The sequence below is a fragment of the Pteropus vampyrus genome, unplaced genomic scaffold, assembly GCF_000151845.1.
Source record: "Pteropus vampyrus isolate Shadow unplaced genomic scaffold, Pvam_2.0 Scaffold3, whole genome shotgun sequence".
NCBI classification, from domain to species: Eukaryota; Metazoa; Chordata; class Mammalia; order Chiroptera; family Pteropodidae; genus Pteropus; species Pteropus vampyrus.
In genome coordinates this window covers 4,893,302-4,910,736 of record NW_011888784.1, presented here as the reverse complement: position 1 = coordinate 4,910,736, position 17,435 = coordinate 4,893,302, and the positions used below count along the sequence as shown (strand labels likewise).

At 40.5% G+C, this 17,435-nt stretch overlaps 1 protein-coding gene and 1 long non-coding RNA gene across 7 annotated transcripts in view; one reads left to right on the top strand and one right to left on the bottom strand.

Annotated features, from left to right (window-relative positions):
* Positions 1 to 7,194, bottom strand: part of SMAD2 (SMAD family member 2) — a 79,511-nt gene extending 72,317 nt beyond the window's left edge. For 3 of the 6 annotated variants that reach the window (XM_023531263.1, XM_023531272.1, XM_011360933.2), the window contains exons 1-2: positions 7,056 to 7,194; positions 6,642 to 6,725 (exon numbers count right to left, since the gene is read on the bottom strand). The gene's annotated coding sequence lies outside the window, so the exon portion shown is untranslated. Of the gene's footprint in view, positions 1 to 6,641; positions 6,726 to 7,000; positions 7,019 to 7,055 lie in introns of those variants that run through there. The other 3 variants (XM_023531271.1, XM_011360953.2, XM_023531268.1) reach the window with 2 other exon arrangements.
* Positions 7,195 to 7,452: 258 nt separating this feature from the next.
* On the top strand, positions 7,453 to 15,094 carry LOC111740581. Its single transcript, XR_002780658.1, has 2 exons — positions 7,453 to 7,570; positions 8,616 to 15,094. It is a non-coding gene; the product is annotated as an uncharacterized LOC111740581 (long non-coding RNA).
* The last annotated feature ends 2,341 nt before the right edge of the window (positions 15,095 to 17,435 follow it).

Genomic DNA, 17,435 nt, shown 5'->3' with positions numbered 1-17,435 from the left:
ACCTGGATTTTTACAACTGTTTTAGTCAAATAAATCAGGACAACAGACAGCATTTAAAAAAATTTTAAAAAATTACTAATCATTAAAAAAAAAAAAACAAATTTCTCCATTCTCACTGTAACTGCTTTTTTCCAAGATTATAAGCTAGTAAGGAAAGACACTGACAATTGGAAATCTAAGTTGGCCCCATGGAGAACGATGGGTAATGTGCCTTTTAGGTAAAATCAAATAGAAAACATTCATGTGTTCAATTTTATGAACTGCTACACCTAATGTCAAGAGCCTGAATTTAACCCTAAAAGTAGGTCATTCGTTTGGTGAAAGCCACATTATATGGGGACTGCTGTGAAAAGAGACTCCCTGTTCTCTACTTGAGTTATGTTCCTTTCACCTTTAATGAGTTGTGTGAAATCTGTAGTTCTATAATCAGCTTGTAAACATAAACTTACATGCTGATTTATCATCCCCAGATTATAAAGAAACATCCATCTATAAGGAGACTTCACAGGCCCAGACTCGAACCATGAATATTCAGTGCTCCAGTTGCCCTTCTAATTCCCAGAGTCTGTTTGACCCTCTGCTGAAGCAGTAACTTACACCCACCCATGTCCAGTGTGTAGTCCTCAAGGTGTAAAAGTGCAATCAAAACAAAGTCTACAGTAGCACTGTCCAAAAGGATTTTCTATTAGATTAAAATTAATTAAAGTTAAATTTAACATTCATTCCCTCAGTCACAGTAGCCATATCTCAAAAGCTAAATAGCTACATGTGGCCAAAGGCTACCATATTAGACAGTGCAGGTCTATAGCAAATATTTTTCTTCTAAAATGTATTATTCTTCGGTGTAGCTTCCAAGGCTTCCTAAGGGTAAGAATAAGAGGAAAACTGAGCAGGCAGAGCTTCATAACCCACCCATTCTCCTTATGTTTTGAGATTCTGCATGTTTTGTTTTGCTTTTTAAAGAACCTTATGGCTGCTATTGTGTGTAGAGGTGTGTGTGTATACTTTAAGTTTGAAAACTAGCAGTTTAAAGCAGAAATGGCCAATGCACAAACCTCAAGCCAAAGCTAGACCCTCCTGATACTTAAAACAATTTATAAAGAAAAGTTTAATTGGCCAGATTACATGAACTACAGCCTAACCACCTGCCTATGAAGTCAAAGGTTGGTCTAAACTTGGAAAATTTGCATTCACTGCCACAGAGAGAGCATCTTCACTCAACAAAAAAGTTTCCATAGTTCATTCAAATCAAGGGAAAAAGAAAGCTCATGGACCTAGCTTTCAATGCACCATTTATGAGTTCATCCTGTGAACTTTGCAAATCAGATTCACCGCCTCACATTTTGTAAAGAATGTGATTAAGGAGCATTTCCTTAATATTTGCAATACCTTAACTTTATCTCTTTAGAATTTTTGGAACAAGCTGAAGCAGCATATGATAATGTACTTTAAACACAGGCAAATTACAAGATCATAGATTTACTATGTTACTTCCTCAGATCAAGAGTCTGTTTTGAATGAAAAACTTGATGAACTTCCAGTGGGTAGTAAGGAAGGATTTCTCTTCCTTACTAACGTAATGTATTATTCCTGAAACTATGCCCTCCCCACTAAAAGGGAAGGTAGGTAGGGGTAGGATACTGTAGGTTATCCAAAAAAAAAAAAAAAAAAAATGCAGCTTTTCAGGGCATGTATACTGCACAGACTGCACCTAGTCTATACTCACTCCATTGTTTTAGTCCTGAGACCAAAGTAACTCCAGTTTTTCAAAAATTACAGAACTACTTGGAAGAATCAGTGACAATTTCATATTTGTGATAATTTCATACTCATAAATTTTAATAAGAATTAATCATTCTTATTAAACCTAAAGATAGATCTAATTTATCAGACACCTGTCCTATCAGTGTAGTTTAGTCATATCTAAAAAGAACCCACTGAGCTAAAAAACTACTCACATTCTAGAATGTAAGGCAAATATATAAGTCATCGAATTACCCTAACATTTCATTACTGGCTATCTGGCCAAACCAGAGGCACTGTCTAAATCCACCTGGCTTGGCAAAATTATATTCTCCATTTCAGTGAAATTATTGAAACTGAAGGTAAGAACTATCCTTGAGATATTATCTAAAATCAACATCGAAATATGTCCTAAACGAACATACACAATTATACCAAACTAGAAAAATGACCAAAATTGATGAGAGACAAGCAGTAAGCCTCTAACTGAGCATTTTTTAAACAAAAAAGGCTGGATTACTTTTGTAGTAGTAGTTAAAAAAAAATCCTGGTTGTTTTTTACTTAAATAGCCAAATATTTTCTTAAATATTACGTCATCAATCATCATCTGATGGAATATATGGTTTAAAAAGTAACTCTGAGGTAGGAAGGAGGATCCAAAAAAATTATCAAGGCTAATAATATTGGGTAGGACTCACATATAAGAGGCAAGAAGCCCCCAACAGACTAGCAGCCAACTGTCCACACTAGTTGGTCCCAGAAATCTTGAGCACACTCTATCTCACAGCCTGAGTGAAAAGTTTTACATGACACCCCTGCAGACTGACAAAAAGAATGACTTACTCTGAAGAAAAGGTGTGGTATGGAAAGGCATTTCAGTCTAGAATCATAGCACACTGAATGGCAAAACAAATGAAAAACATCTTGGTCATGGTAGGTGCTTTGGTTCTTCCATTAAATAAGTCATTCCATACAGCACATGTTCTATCGCTTTAAGAACACGTGTTGTTAATCATCCTGAATGACAATCTAAAGTAAGTAATGTAGATTACTGCACTCTTAAAAAGATTTCCCCAAACATGACTTAAGCTAATTGATGAACATTCATTACTACACTTTCAGGTCTGGTCCTGTACTGAATGGTCCCAGACATGCTAGATAGGCTTTGAATATATGTTTTTGTGTCTTGTAGATTACCTCTATTATCCTTACAGGCTGTTATCTGTTTTTACTTACAATAGACAGTAGGCTAACAGTTCCCCATCCTCTCACCCCCACTACACATCCCTTAAGCTCCCACATTACCCACAATCTACTCGTTTCTAAACTACTGTGGGCTTAGAAGCCAGATAGCTTTCCTTGTTAGAAATAACGTGAAATAAATGCCAACAGGTTCTGATTGAAGGTTCAATTGCTCTTCTATGACTAAAGCTTTAAGGTATATGGATTTGGATGTTTGACTACCCCAGGCCTTCTTTGCTTAATGTCTGATTCTCAAATGCATTTTATAATAGGTCAAGGATAAGAGTATAGGCAAAACATTTGGATTAGAAAGAAAACAACTGAAAACCACAAATAGAAGAGAACAAGACCTCATCTGAGAGGACTCTTATATCTGAGGCAATGTTCTAGGTACTTTAATCAGGATCATTTAATTCCTGTAATAACCTTAAGAGATAGGTGTTACCTCCATTTTCAGCCAGAAAACCAAAGTTCAGGAGTTAAGTAATTTGCCTAATATAGTAACTGAGAAACCTACTATTAGCAAAGCTCTCTCTCCAAAACCCATGGCCTTTCCACTACATGATATTGCAGCCCAATCTGTATTCTTCATTTAGCTAATTGTTTGGTTTTGTTTTTTTTTTTTTCCACTTTATTTCTGATGCTTTCATTGGAACCTGACTGATTCAAGTTTGCTTCTTTCCCTAACCAGTTTCTATAACTAAATGAGCAGTGGGTAAACAAAGGCCAAAGTAAGCTTTGCTCTACAAGTGTTCACCTGCTCTGCAACAAATACGTTTCTGAAAGACAAGCCATATCTTCAATTTGTATCGATTGTGAAAAAATGGTGAAAAGTCCCCCCACCCCCAAATACAGACTGTTCCCAGAGACACTGAGAGGTAACACTTGATATCTTCTCGAATGTTGTCCTCTACATTATAGAAAGCAATGCAAGTATACTTTAGAAAACTGGCTCAGTAATGTATTACGAGCTCCCTCAATTTACACTAACATGATTTTCTTACTCTAAACACTGGAGGACAGGGCAGGAGATATGAGGAGTTTCTACTTTTCTAATTCCATTAAAGAACAGAAGTATACTTGTTTCCTATTAGATACTTTAGGGCCTGCTCTAGGCTTGACACACAGCACAGCAAAGGCTATTTTATTTGCTGAATAAATGCACAAATGCTACTTGTTCAATAAATACAAGTTATCTGAATAAATGCATAGATTCTCCTGAATTTCATTTTGAAAACTTACTTCACATGTTCTGACATACCCTTAGTGAAAAAAACATCTTTTCTCTTACAGGAACTAAGAGCTTAAAAATGGCTCTTCTACTCCCATCAAAAGATAAGGAATCTAAGACATGCCCCTCTCCATCCTCTAAAAATGACTCTTGTCCCAAGAATATGAATAAACCTCCATCTGCCAGACTGCACTAAATACAGCTTTATATGCATTACAAAAACACCTGTATAAAAAAGCTGCTACAAAACGAGGACTTCAGAGTTCTAGAAAACAAAACTAACAATCAAAACCAAACAAGAATAAGGAAAGCTTGCAGATCTTTATAAAAGCCACAATTTAAAATATCCGCAAAATGTAAAAATTCAATGTCTAAGATCATGCAGCTAAACTGAGTGTTTTTCACTTACATATTTTCTCCCAATGTGAAGTAACAAGACTATAGCAACAAGGTTCTAAAATTCATAACAGGAAAATGAAATGGAGACCTGTTGCCACCTTGCTGTAGAAACAATCTGTTTCTATTAAAAAGAATTTCTGCTGAAATATACAATGCCATCCCCAAATTCCTACTTGAGAGTTAAAACACATACCAAGTCTGACAAACCACAAACAACAGGAAATTACCCTGCAGTTTCTTACAAGACTATTATTTCATGAACTTTACAGATTGTGTAGCGATTTGACCACTTACGACTACGTAAGTATAGGTAAGTAATAACCTTAAAAAAAAAACAAAAAACTTTTGCTGAATACCTACAATGTGAATTCACTTTAGAAGATGTAGCTACAAAGTATAAAAACAAAACTCTAAGAGCAATTTCTTACTAAAACACCAGAAATGGATGTTTCCAATCACGTTACAGTAATTAAAACTAGCCAATGAACTCCTTTAAAGTCAATTAATTGTAACATTAAGAGTATAAGTGGGCATTCACCTTAGGAATGGCCCACAAGACCTGAACTATTCTTATTTACTATCCCAACTAATTTTATGGCAAAAACTAAATAACTTTAAAATCAGTGTTACTTTCTAAATTTACTATTAATGTTTGTTAAATGACCTTTTGGTGGAGAAAATTTTATTGATATCCTGTATGGTTTTCGTAAGGCAAATAAGAAAATCCTACAACTGTGATGTTTATGAAATCCACTTTACATTATTTCTCCTATCTGTTACATTTGCTTAGTCACTTTAAAACTCCTCAAACTTCATTTAACTATGTCATTTACACCCTCTATGTAAGAGAAACCTTTTTTTAAGTGCGTCAAACTAGAATAGCAGAATTTCAGAGTAATGGCAAATTTATTATCTCAAGAAATAATTAGGCTCAAGAAAAACATCCTTACAATCAGTGGTACAGGTTCAATTCATATGAAATTGGAAAAGAGAAAATGAAAAGGAACTAAGATTATACAATCATTCGGGATTCTGGAAGTTAATTCAAATTTCAAGAACCAGTTTTAAAAAGATGGAATTACTCCAAATAAGTCTGCACGATCATTTATTTATTTAACAATCACTACATGTGTAATTTTAAAAGTTTAAAACACCAAAATTTAGGATATTATAAACTGTAACTAACAAGACATGACTAATGGAAAAATGCTACTTCCAAATTCGTTTTACCTGAAAATGTTTTTTTTTAAATAAAGGCTGACAACAAAACCGGTAGTATTTAGCTATTTAAAGGGTCAAGAGGAAGGAATAACAAAATCAACCTAGGAATTGTTTTTCTTTTGTTTAGGATCAAAAGGAAACCATTAACCACATAAGGGTTAAGTAAGTAAAAGATAAAAGTACCCAACCCAAGGACAGTATCCCCCCAGGAGAGAACAAAACAAAGTTACAAATTTGAAAACCAAGTTTGAAATACGTGATATTAGAGAGCTCTCTGCGATAAAAACTAATAGGCTCTACTCACAGCAACTTTCACAAGTGAGTAGAAGGATCTCGACAGAATGTTAACTGTGTACATGACTGTGTGAGAGCACACACAAGCAATTCAGAACCCCAAGACTATAATGGTTAACAAAGGTTACACGACCAAAAACACAAAAAGTGGAAGCAAAGTATTGCACGCTTCTAACACGGCTTCCTAACAACTCCCGAAACAAGAGCTCAGTCCCTCCGGCTTTGAATAACAGAACCACAAACTACCAAGTGTGCTCGCAGTGAAGGGGAAGGGCCTCAGCAGGCCCCCGCCCCGGACCTGGCGGCGGCCAGTTCAGAGAGCCGACCCCTTCCCTTCGGCCTTCCCAGCCCCGCGTTCCAGCACCCGAGGGCCGGGTGCACCGCTGCCCCGACCTCGCCACACCCCAGCCACCAGCCCCCGTGGCCATGGGATGGGGCAAGCCTCACTGACCCGAGCCAAACACAAACACACCCCTAGCCCCGAAGGCCCGCCGGGTGCCGCAGGTTTACCTGGACCGAGGCTCCGGGTCCCGCCCCGTCAGAGCCGGGGGTCCGGGACCTTTTGTTCCTTCCTCTTCCGAATGGGATGAGGGGCTGGGAGGGGAGAGGGGAATGGGCGATTGGAGGCGGAACTGAAAACACTCTCGCGGCCGCCCGGCCTCCCGCCCCGCCCCCCCAGCCAGTGCCCGTCCCGCAGCCCCGGTGCGCGAGGAGGGGGCGCGGGCCCGGCCGCCGCCCGCGGGAAGGAGGGGGTGGGGAGGCGCGTCCCGCCGCCTCCGCCCCTCCTCCCCTCAGGCGCGCGCCCGTATACCCCCCACCCAGGGCCGCCCGGACGGCCGAGCCCTCCCTGGCCGCGCACGCCCGCCCACCTCCGCTTCCGCCCTGCGCCCTCCGCCGCCGGCCGCAGTGGCACGGCGCACCCACCTCCGGGCGGCTTGTTCGGCGCTCGCTGGCTGCTAGCTGGGAGCTGTTCCTCCGCCACCGCGGCCGCGCGGTAGACCCGCCTCCCAGCCCGGGCCGCGAGCCCCGCCGATTCGTCGGCGCAGCCCCGGGGCTGGCACCCTGCCGCCCGCTGATTGGCGCCTCCAGCCGCCCGTTAGGGCGCGAGGCACGCCGGCCGAGCGCAGCGCTCGGCGCGCACAGAAGATGGGGCGAGCGGAGGAGGAAAAGAAGGAGGTCGAGCGCCCGGGAAGGGCCAGGGCGCGAGCGGGGCTCCGCGAGTCGCGGCCACTACCACCCCACCTCCTTTCCCTTAGGCCCGCCCCGCCCCCCCGCCCCGACCGGCGTCGCTTGCAGCCAATCAGCGCGCGAGGTGCGCGGGGTGTGAGCCGCGCGTCGAAGGCCTCGAATCGGAAGGGAGACGTCGCTCGCTGATTGGTCCCGCCTCCCCCGTAGAGCGTGAGGCGAGGCGCAGCCGGCGGCCGGCAGCCGAGGACAAGGTGGGGTGGGACCCTCGTGGTTTCGGTTGACTTCGTCTTCGGTGTGCTCCCAGGAGAGGCTCTGGGAAGGGAGGAAGGGGAAAGCACGTATCCTGCCGCTCCGGGAAAACGGACCCCGGCGATCACGCGTTCCTCATTGCCTTGGCCCTCGTCCTCCTCCTCGGCCCCTCTAGCGCCATTGGGTGGGGCCTGTTGGTGGCCGCCGCCTGCCCACCTTTTTTAGGCAAGCCGGGAGTGAACACGTGCTCATCCCCTAGGGAGGCCTAGGGCCCGCGCGGAAAACCATACGAACCAGAGGCAGAAAGAGGATTCCGCATAAACCGCGGTGTCGGTCGCACACTGGGCGCGCCCAGAAGCGAATGAGCGGGCGAGTGGGCGGGGCCCTCGTGGTGGTGAACCAGGGCTGAGTCCGAGATGTAAATAAGCCCAGGGCGGGGATCTTCCTTGAACAACAGGGCCTGGGTAGAGGATGCCAGGTAGTTTTGCTTAACCTGAATCTTGGTTCTCTCTTTGGGAAAATGATGATAATAATGCATTGTCTTAACGATCCTTGTGAAGTCTAAAAGGTAAGCACGATACCCCTTAAGTGCTGAATTAGCTTCCCCCTCGTTTCTCCGTGTTCAGGTGAAGTTCTTAGGCCCAACTTCACACATCTGCGCCTCAAGGCCTTAAGCTGCTGGCTGCTCAAAGCTGATGGGGACCCCGGGTAACTTCGCTTTTACCTTAGGGACACCCAAATCTCTGCTGGAATATTGAACCCAACTAATCAGTCACATCAAGTATTAAACTGTTAGGGAGGAAGCACCATAGAACTTAAAGTTGGGGCGGGGGGAGGGGCAGAGTTAGGTCTCATACAGGTTAGTTGGTGGCAGAGACATGACATGGTTTTCTTGGCTCCCTGTCCAGCGCCCGATCTCATGGGCTCCTTCATGGATTTCATTAACTCAAAACAAGCTGGAAGGGGGCACTAAAAATACAAATCAATTAACAGGAAGTAACAAATGACCATTTCAAATAGAGTTCTTGAAATATGCATTCTTTTCAGAAATGAAGGCTTCCCTGAGGAAGGTGCCTTCTGGAGATTGATTTGGTCTTTCCTTGAGCCTTACAGGTTTTCCAGATTTCCTTTCAAAATCTTCATTTCCACCATCTCTCTCCTCAAACATAGAAGTACTTTTCTCTTCGAGAGGTTGTGATGCAGAGCATGAACCCTGGAGGTAAGCCAATAGTTTTGAATTCAACTCTGTTCCAAATCTGTGATCTTTGTCAAGTGGAACTCACCTGTAATGATAGCTACTCAAATATGTTGTGTGATTATTAAAATAAATATCAAAGTGAATAACGTAGGGCTTTGACATTAAAAGAAAATAATTGTCAATATTTCTTCCCTTCTGTTGCCTTCATGCATTTATGCTAAGATGAACCTACTCAGCAGAAATTCTTTCTTCAAAAGTTGACCTCCAGGGTGGTTTTCTTCCACTGTCATTTTAGAAGCAGCTCTGCTCACCCCTTTTTTTTAAAATAGCTTGTGAGAAGACCCAGAAAGCCAATTGTGGAGCTGTTCCACCTCCTAAGCCTCTGCTTCCACTTCCCAGAGCCACTAAGGAGGATGGGCTAGGGCAAAGACTCCAGTTTAGAAGTAGGAAGCCTATTTCTGTTTTTTGGTCCTTCCTGCTAACACAAGCCAACCAGTTTAATATGAAATGGCCTATAAAAAGCTACTCTGGGTCACACAAATATTTTCTCCTATGTGACCAGAGCGTACATTTGGGTGTTCATCCAGGTGAGTAGCAATGGAAACAAAAGCAAGGCTGATTGGGATTCTCAAAGAATCTGCCGCTAGGATGGGAGTTGGGTACTTTGAAAGGTATGTTAATTCAGTGGATGATATACTTGAGGTAAGTAAGACCATCTCTCCGAAAGTGGCAGACTTTGGGTTCCTAACTTTTCCATTTAGGAAGCCTTCCAGGATCTGTAGGATTGAGGAAAGAGGAGGAGGGGCAATCTGGCTACCAATGCAGTTCCCAAAGGGCTTAGAAACGGGAGCATGCCTACGGTCCCCTCTGCTAGAAATGCATCTAAACCAAAATGGGTCAAGACAGAAACTGAAGGCAGATGAAGCAGGGATTGCCGTGGCAACAATCAACTTGGAAATCCACTAGGGTACCTCAAAACCTAAAATCAGTAGGTCCTTATTGTATAAATTACATTAAGTGGATCTTATATGGATAGATACCAAGTTTAACTCTTCATTACTCATGACATTGCAAAATCAATGAAGGCAAAATCAACTCAATTTAAAAGTAGTTAAATTTACTGAAAAGACAAAAAAATGGTAATGGTTACTTCTGAAAAGGGAATCTGGAAGTCATAAGTGGAAAAAAATATCATTTTTTATGTAGCTTGAATTTAAAGAATATATATAAATACTGATTTTTCCAAAAGACATAACTCATAGTCCATCTCTTTGGTAAATCCAGAAAGCCCTTCCTGGTTACTCTAACCAAAAGGATATCACTCACCTATGAGTTTCCTTTCACAGTCAGAATGATATACATACCATGATTTCACTTTGATTAACACCTTGATCTGTTACTTTAGTCTTGAGCAATGTTTTAGCTTCTCATGTGTGTATGTTTTGTCTCCCTATTTAGGTTATACAGCATTTCATTCTCAATCATCCTCCCGTACCCTTACTAAAATATTAAGACTAAAGTAAGGTGAAATCCAGCATTTGTGTAGCAAAAGAATTCTGTGTCTGTCATAGATCTGCAAACATTCTACACAGCTTTGCCCCATCCTTCCAGTTTGTATTTGCCCTCAATTTAGCTATTATCTTTGCAGCATCCAATCTCAGTATTCACTCATCCTGGTGGAACTAAGTTGCAGTGAGCATTACTATATCTTAAGGATAAGATCCAGTTATTTGCATCTGAAAGGACACTGATTAAATGAGATAGGTAACCTAAGTAAAAATTCTAAAGAACAAAAGTGTGAGGTTACTTTTGTTGTAAATGATAATGGAAAAAATCCGAAACCACCTGGATTTTTATCTCAATACGATGAAATTTCATGTTTTAAATGAACTTATATTGAAGATGTATACATCTGCCTCTAAACACACACACATTCCTTATTCACATGCTAGTTTGTGTTAAAAATGAAAACTTTAACATATGCTGGGAAATGCTGGAAACAAGAATAAAGCATAAACAAGAAAAAAGAATTGAATCCAGCAAATGTTTATCAGGTATCTGTTATGTGCCTATCATAAAAGCATTGGTTGATTATGATGGGAAATTCTTGTTCTATGGCCAAAATCATTCAAGAATACAAACCGTACAGGCAGGAGTTTCTAGATTTAAAGAGAAAGAGATTGAGAGATGTTGGCTCTGGTTGAGAGAAAAATATTTGGCAAAAACAAGTTATATTTCTCATCATTCTCCAGACATCTGATAATTAATATTTCTTGGCTATATATTTAAAGGCATAAATAATCATTGGATCAATTGATCATTGGATAGCTAATCCAATGATTGCTCAAATATTACTTGGAAAATTACAATATAATTCCAATGCAATGAGCACTCCCATAAAGGCATTTAAATATTATCTAAGATCTACATATTTAAAAAAAAAAAAACTAAACAAGCCAATGTCTAACTCTGAAAGAATAAATACACGAATTGTTTAAAGTTCTATTGTAAGGGTATAATTTGGTAGTTGTATGTCAGCAATAGGGCTTTATGCCTTATTTATAATTATCTGTGTGTGACAATATTGACTGAGGGAGGCCGCTGCTAGGCAGGGTAAGTGTATGAAGGTATAATACTCTTGGGAAATTTCAAGCATATTAGCATAATTGTTCTGATGAAGACTGAAGAGCTTATTTAACATAATTGACTGGAGTAGACAATAGATGTATAATCAGTGTCCTAATGATTGAATTAATGAGCCCCAATTGTTTGTCCTTACTGTAAACAGTCCTCAGTTATGAAAAAGACATTTTGCTGAAGGAGTCTGACAATAGTGTTAGCTGATGAGTGGCCAGAATGTAATTAATGGTGGGAGAGAGCCAATTACTACCGAGTCCTAAAGACTTTTTCAATGGTGTATTTCAAGGGGTAAATTACATAGCTACGTAGAGATTTCATATCAGCTCCTCCTTGCCTTCATACAATCATGGAGCTTGATCAATGCTCTTATTTTACAGATAAGAAAACCAGTGACCAGGCTTCTCCAGAGTTCTGTGGCCACTTAGTGCCCGGGATTATAAACATATTGGCTACTTTTTCTGTTCTGGGCACTGCTCACTAACTCTTCTGCCTCTCTTTGGTCAGCATCCTCACCCATACCTTTGCTAGTCTTTAATCTCTTTAATCTCCCTGTTCCCATTACCTTCTATGCACATGTTCTGACCAGTTATATCACAGTGAAAATAGGGGTAAAGTTCTTAGCCACACCTAAATCCCCAGCACCAGACAGAACTGTTTGTCTCCAGATCTGTCCTTTCAGCCACTTTTTGTGAAAGACCTGTCCTCCATCTTCTACCTATTCTTTCTCCTTTAACCACCCAATCCAGATTAGTACCCTCACACATATACCAGTCACACTATCATATCACCTTTTAAATTTTTCTTCAAAACTCTTATCACTGTCTGGAATTAACGTGTTCTTTTATTTCTGTAGGGATTTATCATTTGTTACCACTCTCCACTGAATGTAGACTCAACAAGAGCAGGAAGCATGTCTGTTTTGTTCACCATAGTATTCCTAATTCAAACACTTGGAGGCACTCAGTAAATTACTATTTTTGAATGGGCGAATAATTTTCACTCAAATTCACTCGAACTCATTATCTCCTTCCTATGTAGGTGTGTCTTAGCCTAGTTCCCTGGAAAATAGAGCCTGATGCAAGGATTAAGTAAGCAATGATGCTTTACTTAGGAGGTATTATCCCAAAGCAGCAACAGTGAGGGAAAAGGCAAAGAAAATGGGAAGCAATGCACCGTGATGCATTACTGTGTTAACCACTGCTTCATGACAAGTCTTGAAGAAAAACAGCCAGTCTCTTGATAAGTGCAACCACTTGGCCATACAGGACATCCCCAAAACAGACTATAGAGAGAGACTTTGCCTTAATGAGAAAGAGAAACTTTTATCTGTGTCCTATTGGTCAAAGATTATCCCACAGGAAACTAACATTTCCACACTTTCCAGTTGTGTTATCTATATTCTTTGATAGCCACTCAAAAAGCAAGGTGCCCTGCCCTGGAGTCCAGAAGTGATGAGGGAAATTGTGGGTATGTGGCTGATGGGCTTTGGACAGTTAAGTCCACAAAGGACTTAACTAAGTCACTCATGGTAGCGGCTGAAACAGAGCGAGAGGCTGAGGGGCCCAGAGATGGTGAGGCCTAGAAAATCTGAGATGTCATAAACTGAGCCTGATATAGAGTAATTGTTGCCATAACAAAGGTAGGACCAGGTCTGTTTTATTCACTGCATTGTACCCAGCACCTCACATAATAAGTGCTAATTAAATTTTTGTTGGGTGGATGAATGCATGCATAAATGGCATCACCATCTACTAACTTACCTAAGCCAAAAATGTGGAGTCATCCACGATCTTTCTTAATTCTTAAATATGGAAATGAGGTAGAGCCTTCTTGGCTCTACCTCCATAATGTATCTCAGATCCAATGCTTCCTTTTCAAGCTCACTTCCTTGATTCAGACCTTTGTCATCGTTCATCTAAATTATTGCTATAGCTACTTAACTGGTCTTCCTGTATCCAATCTTAGTCCCCTTGAATTTATTCTCTCTGCTGCCAGGATTTTTCTTTTTTTATAGCATATTTTCTAAATTCAAATCTGATAACATTACTATCTTGATTAAATTGATAGTTGTCTTCTTTTTTCTTTTTTTTCTCAATAGAATCAAGACTCCAGCATAACCTAAAAGATCCTTCATGATCTGTCTTAAGCTAATCTTTTTAGCTTTATACCTCATCACTCCCCACCTTACTCTTATACCCCAGCCAGCCTGAACTCCTGGCAATTTTCCCAGTGTACCATACTCTCATTCCCCAGTGGCTATACTGTGCTTTTTGTCCTACCAGGAATACATTTGTGCCTGATGAACCCCTACTCATATAACCCCATTCATCCATTCATCCACCCATCCACCCACCCATCCAGTATTCGTTGTAACAGCCAGGATTTTTAGTTGTAACCAACAGAAGAAACTGACATTGCTGATTTAAGGAGAAGGGAATCTGTTGAAAAGATATTGGGTGGCTGACACAATTGCTGGGAAGGCTGTAGAAACAGGCTCGGACAATAAGCAAGAACAAGGAAGTCTGGGCAGCAGCTAGGATCACAGGAAATATCACGAAACAGCATGTTGAAGGAGGAGACCATCACTGCCACCACCATCCAATACAGGATACCTAGGTTCACATTTCTAATTCGATGGCACCGGACACTGTTACCACCCACCACTGGCACTACCAGCACTGTTGCTCCTGGAAACCAGATGTCACTGCAGTACATGTTATTGCCATCAGAATGGATTCTCCACCAAACCTAATTTGCATTGCCAGAGCTCCCTCTTTGAAGCCAAGGCAGATCCGTTAGGTTTACCAGGCTTAGCATGTGTTTCTTGCTGTAGTGCAGGCAGGGCTGGGAAAGTAAGGAGCTGACATTTTTGGCTTCTATATTGTAATTAAGATCTGCTTCTTACCAGTAGTCATTAGATTACCCCAAATAAGGGAAAGGGTGTCAGATACTGGGGAGCCCCCAAATGACAAAGCTCCACCGTGTTCTCAAATTTGCTCAACAAAAAAATTGTGCATTTACCTGTGCCAAGTTCTCTTTTGAGGCACTAAGAATACAAAAATGAATAATGTGATCACTTCATACCCACTGGATTATCTATGGTCAAAAAGACAGAAAATAACAAGTATTGGCAAGAATAGAGAATGTAGAAAAATTGATGGGAGAAATGTAAAATGGTACATTCACTTTGAAAAACAGTCCGGCAGTTCCTCAAAAGATTAAACAGAGTAATCATGTGACTCAGCAATTCCACTCCTAGGTATACACCCAAGAGAAATGGGAAAACATATCCATTCAAAATCTTGTATGCAAATACTCAGAGCAGTATTATTCATAATAGCCAAAAGTGGAAACAAGTCAAATGTCTTGTTTCAACTGATGAATGGACAAATTGCGTTATATCCGTACAATGAGACATTATTCAGTCCCGAAAAGTAATGAAGTTCTGAAACATGCTACCACATAGATAAATCTTGAAAACATTATGCTAAGGGAAGGAAGCCAGTCACAGAAGACCACATACTATATGATTCCATTTGTATTAAACATCCAGAATAGGCAAATCTGTAAGGATAGAAAGCAGATTCGTGGTTGGCTAGGCCTAAAAGTGGAAGAGGGTGGGATGGGGGAGTGACTGTTATGAGTACAGGATTTCTTTCTGCAGTAATAAAAAGGTTCTAAAATTCTATCATGATGATTGTATAAATCTATGAATATACTAAAAACTGTTGAATTGTGTACTTTAAATGGATGAGTCGTATGGTAAGAGGATTGTGTTTCAATAAAGCTGTTTTAGGAAATGAATAAGATAGAAAAGTCTCCCTTTCTACAAGGAGCTGAGATGCTTGTAAGACAAGCAAACACTTAACAAGGAAACTGTAGACTTCAATCAACGGTAAGCCTCTTCCTCACTCCTACCTCTTCTTTCTTCGTTCCTCAAGAGAGAATAGGTCCCTTCCTTCATCATAGCACTTATACTTTTTTATTGCCTTTCTCTGAAAAATAAAATCCCTAAGGTAGGTCTGTGTCTTTGAACTTTGGATCACCAGGGCTACATGCAGTACCTGATATACAATAGGTTTACAATAGTTGTTTGTTGAATGGTGAATAAATGACAGAGCCAGGACTAGAAAGTGGGTGTCCTAAGTCTCAGATCAGCATTCTTTACAACTACACCAACCATACTGGTACCTGAAATGAAGACTTCCTAAATCCAACAGCTAGCCAGAGAGAAGTCTACACAAAAACTATAGTGTTTTTTACAAGCTGTCAGTTTCCAGATATGTGTTTACATTTTACACTACAAATGTGATTTTGCTGTTTCCTTCCTAATTATGCTGCATACTTGGAATATCTTTCCACTCACCTCATTTACAGCTCCCTCCCCTGAGTTCATCAGGCAGCATTAGCTTTGCTGGCATCTTTAGCATCTCATCATTGTGACTTCTCACCCATCAGCTGGTCAATGGCGAATGGGGCTTCCTAGCCTATGTGTGAGGATTTTAAAGGCCCAGATTTTAGCAATTTGGTTTTTCACTTACCAGGAAGCACCAAGTAGAACTATTACAAATAAAGATTATTTAGAAAAGTTTTTTTTTTTTTCACAGCCTATTGAGGTATAACTTGCAATGAATTTTTTCTGCTACTTTTTAAAAACAACTTTATTGAGATATAATTCACATAACATAATTAATTCACCCATTTAAACTAGAATTCAATGGTTTTTAGTATATCCACACAACTATATGACCATCACAATCTAATTTTAGAATATTTTCATGACCCCCAAAATAAACCTCACCATTAGCATTCATTCTCTGTTCTTCCCTTACCTCAGCCCTAGCCAACCACTGATATACTTTTTTTGCTCACACAGATTTGCCTATTCTGGATGTTTCATAAAAATGTAATTATACAGTATGCGGCCTTTTGCGACTGGCTTCTTTCATTTAGTCTAATGTTTTCAAAGTCTATCCATGTGGTAACATGTCTCAGTACTTCGTTACTTTGCATTACCAAATAATATTCCATTGTATGGATATGCCACAGTTGTCTATTCATTCATCAACTGATGGACATCTGAGTTGTTTCCACTTTTTAACTATATAAGTTTAACTATATAAGTTTCCTATATAAGTTTCTCTACTACTTTCTAGACCATACCTTTATTCTAAAATTTCTCCCCTCTTCTAATTCTCTGTCACTAAGTGTGCTGCCAATCAGTTTACAAAATTCTCCAAGTTTTTAATAAAGTTTTATTAATGGATATTGAAGGCCTGGTAAACATATACAGCCTTGCTGCTATTGGAATTGGTTGCCAATATATAAAATATTTTACCAAACTAATCAAACAATTATCTCTCCAATGACGTTTTGTGACTTCTGTTCAAAGATGCCAAGGACCCAAGTTTTCTATCCATTCGAAGTGCTCCTGGAGAATCTATTTGTATTAGAGAGTGTGCACTGTGCTGGGGAGAGAAGGAATAGGACACAGTCCTTGCCCCGTAGGGTCTTCTATTTTGTTAGAGGAGACAACTGTGGGGGAGGCTATTCTGTGGGTTTTGAGGAATACGAAAAGGTGGCAGGTATGGTTCCTTGTCTCAATGAACTTCTAGCTCCACTGGGAATGTGGGAGGTGGTGTGGAGGAGGTTGAGAGAGTGAAACTCTATGGCTGGTTCTATCATTGCACGGGATTCTTAACCTTTTATCTCATTTAATCTTCAAATGACCCCCCAAAGAAGGAATTTTTCTTAAAAACAACAAAAGTTCCCATAGAAATAATGCCTAAGATCAACGAGCTACAGTGGACATTTCCAATTGAGGTAAAAACCAGGAAATCTATACCAAGTGCAGCAGACCTGTGGACAACCTCCTGGATCATGTGAGCAGGAATGGGGCTCTGTTCTCTCTTAACTGACCTTCAGGGTCTAGTTTGCATATCTGCTCTTTAGCACTGGGAAAGGCGATGAAAAGATCTTCTAAGACCTGGAGCTTGGACACTGGCAACTACCATGGAAATGAATGTGTA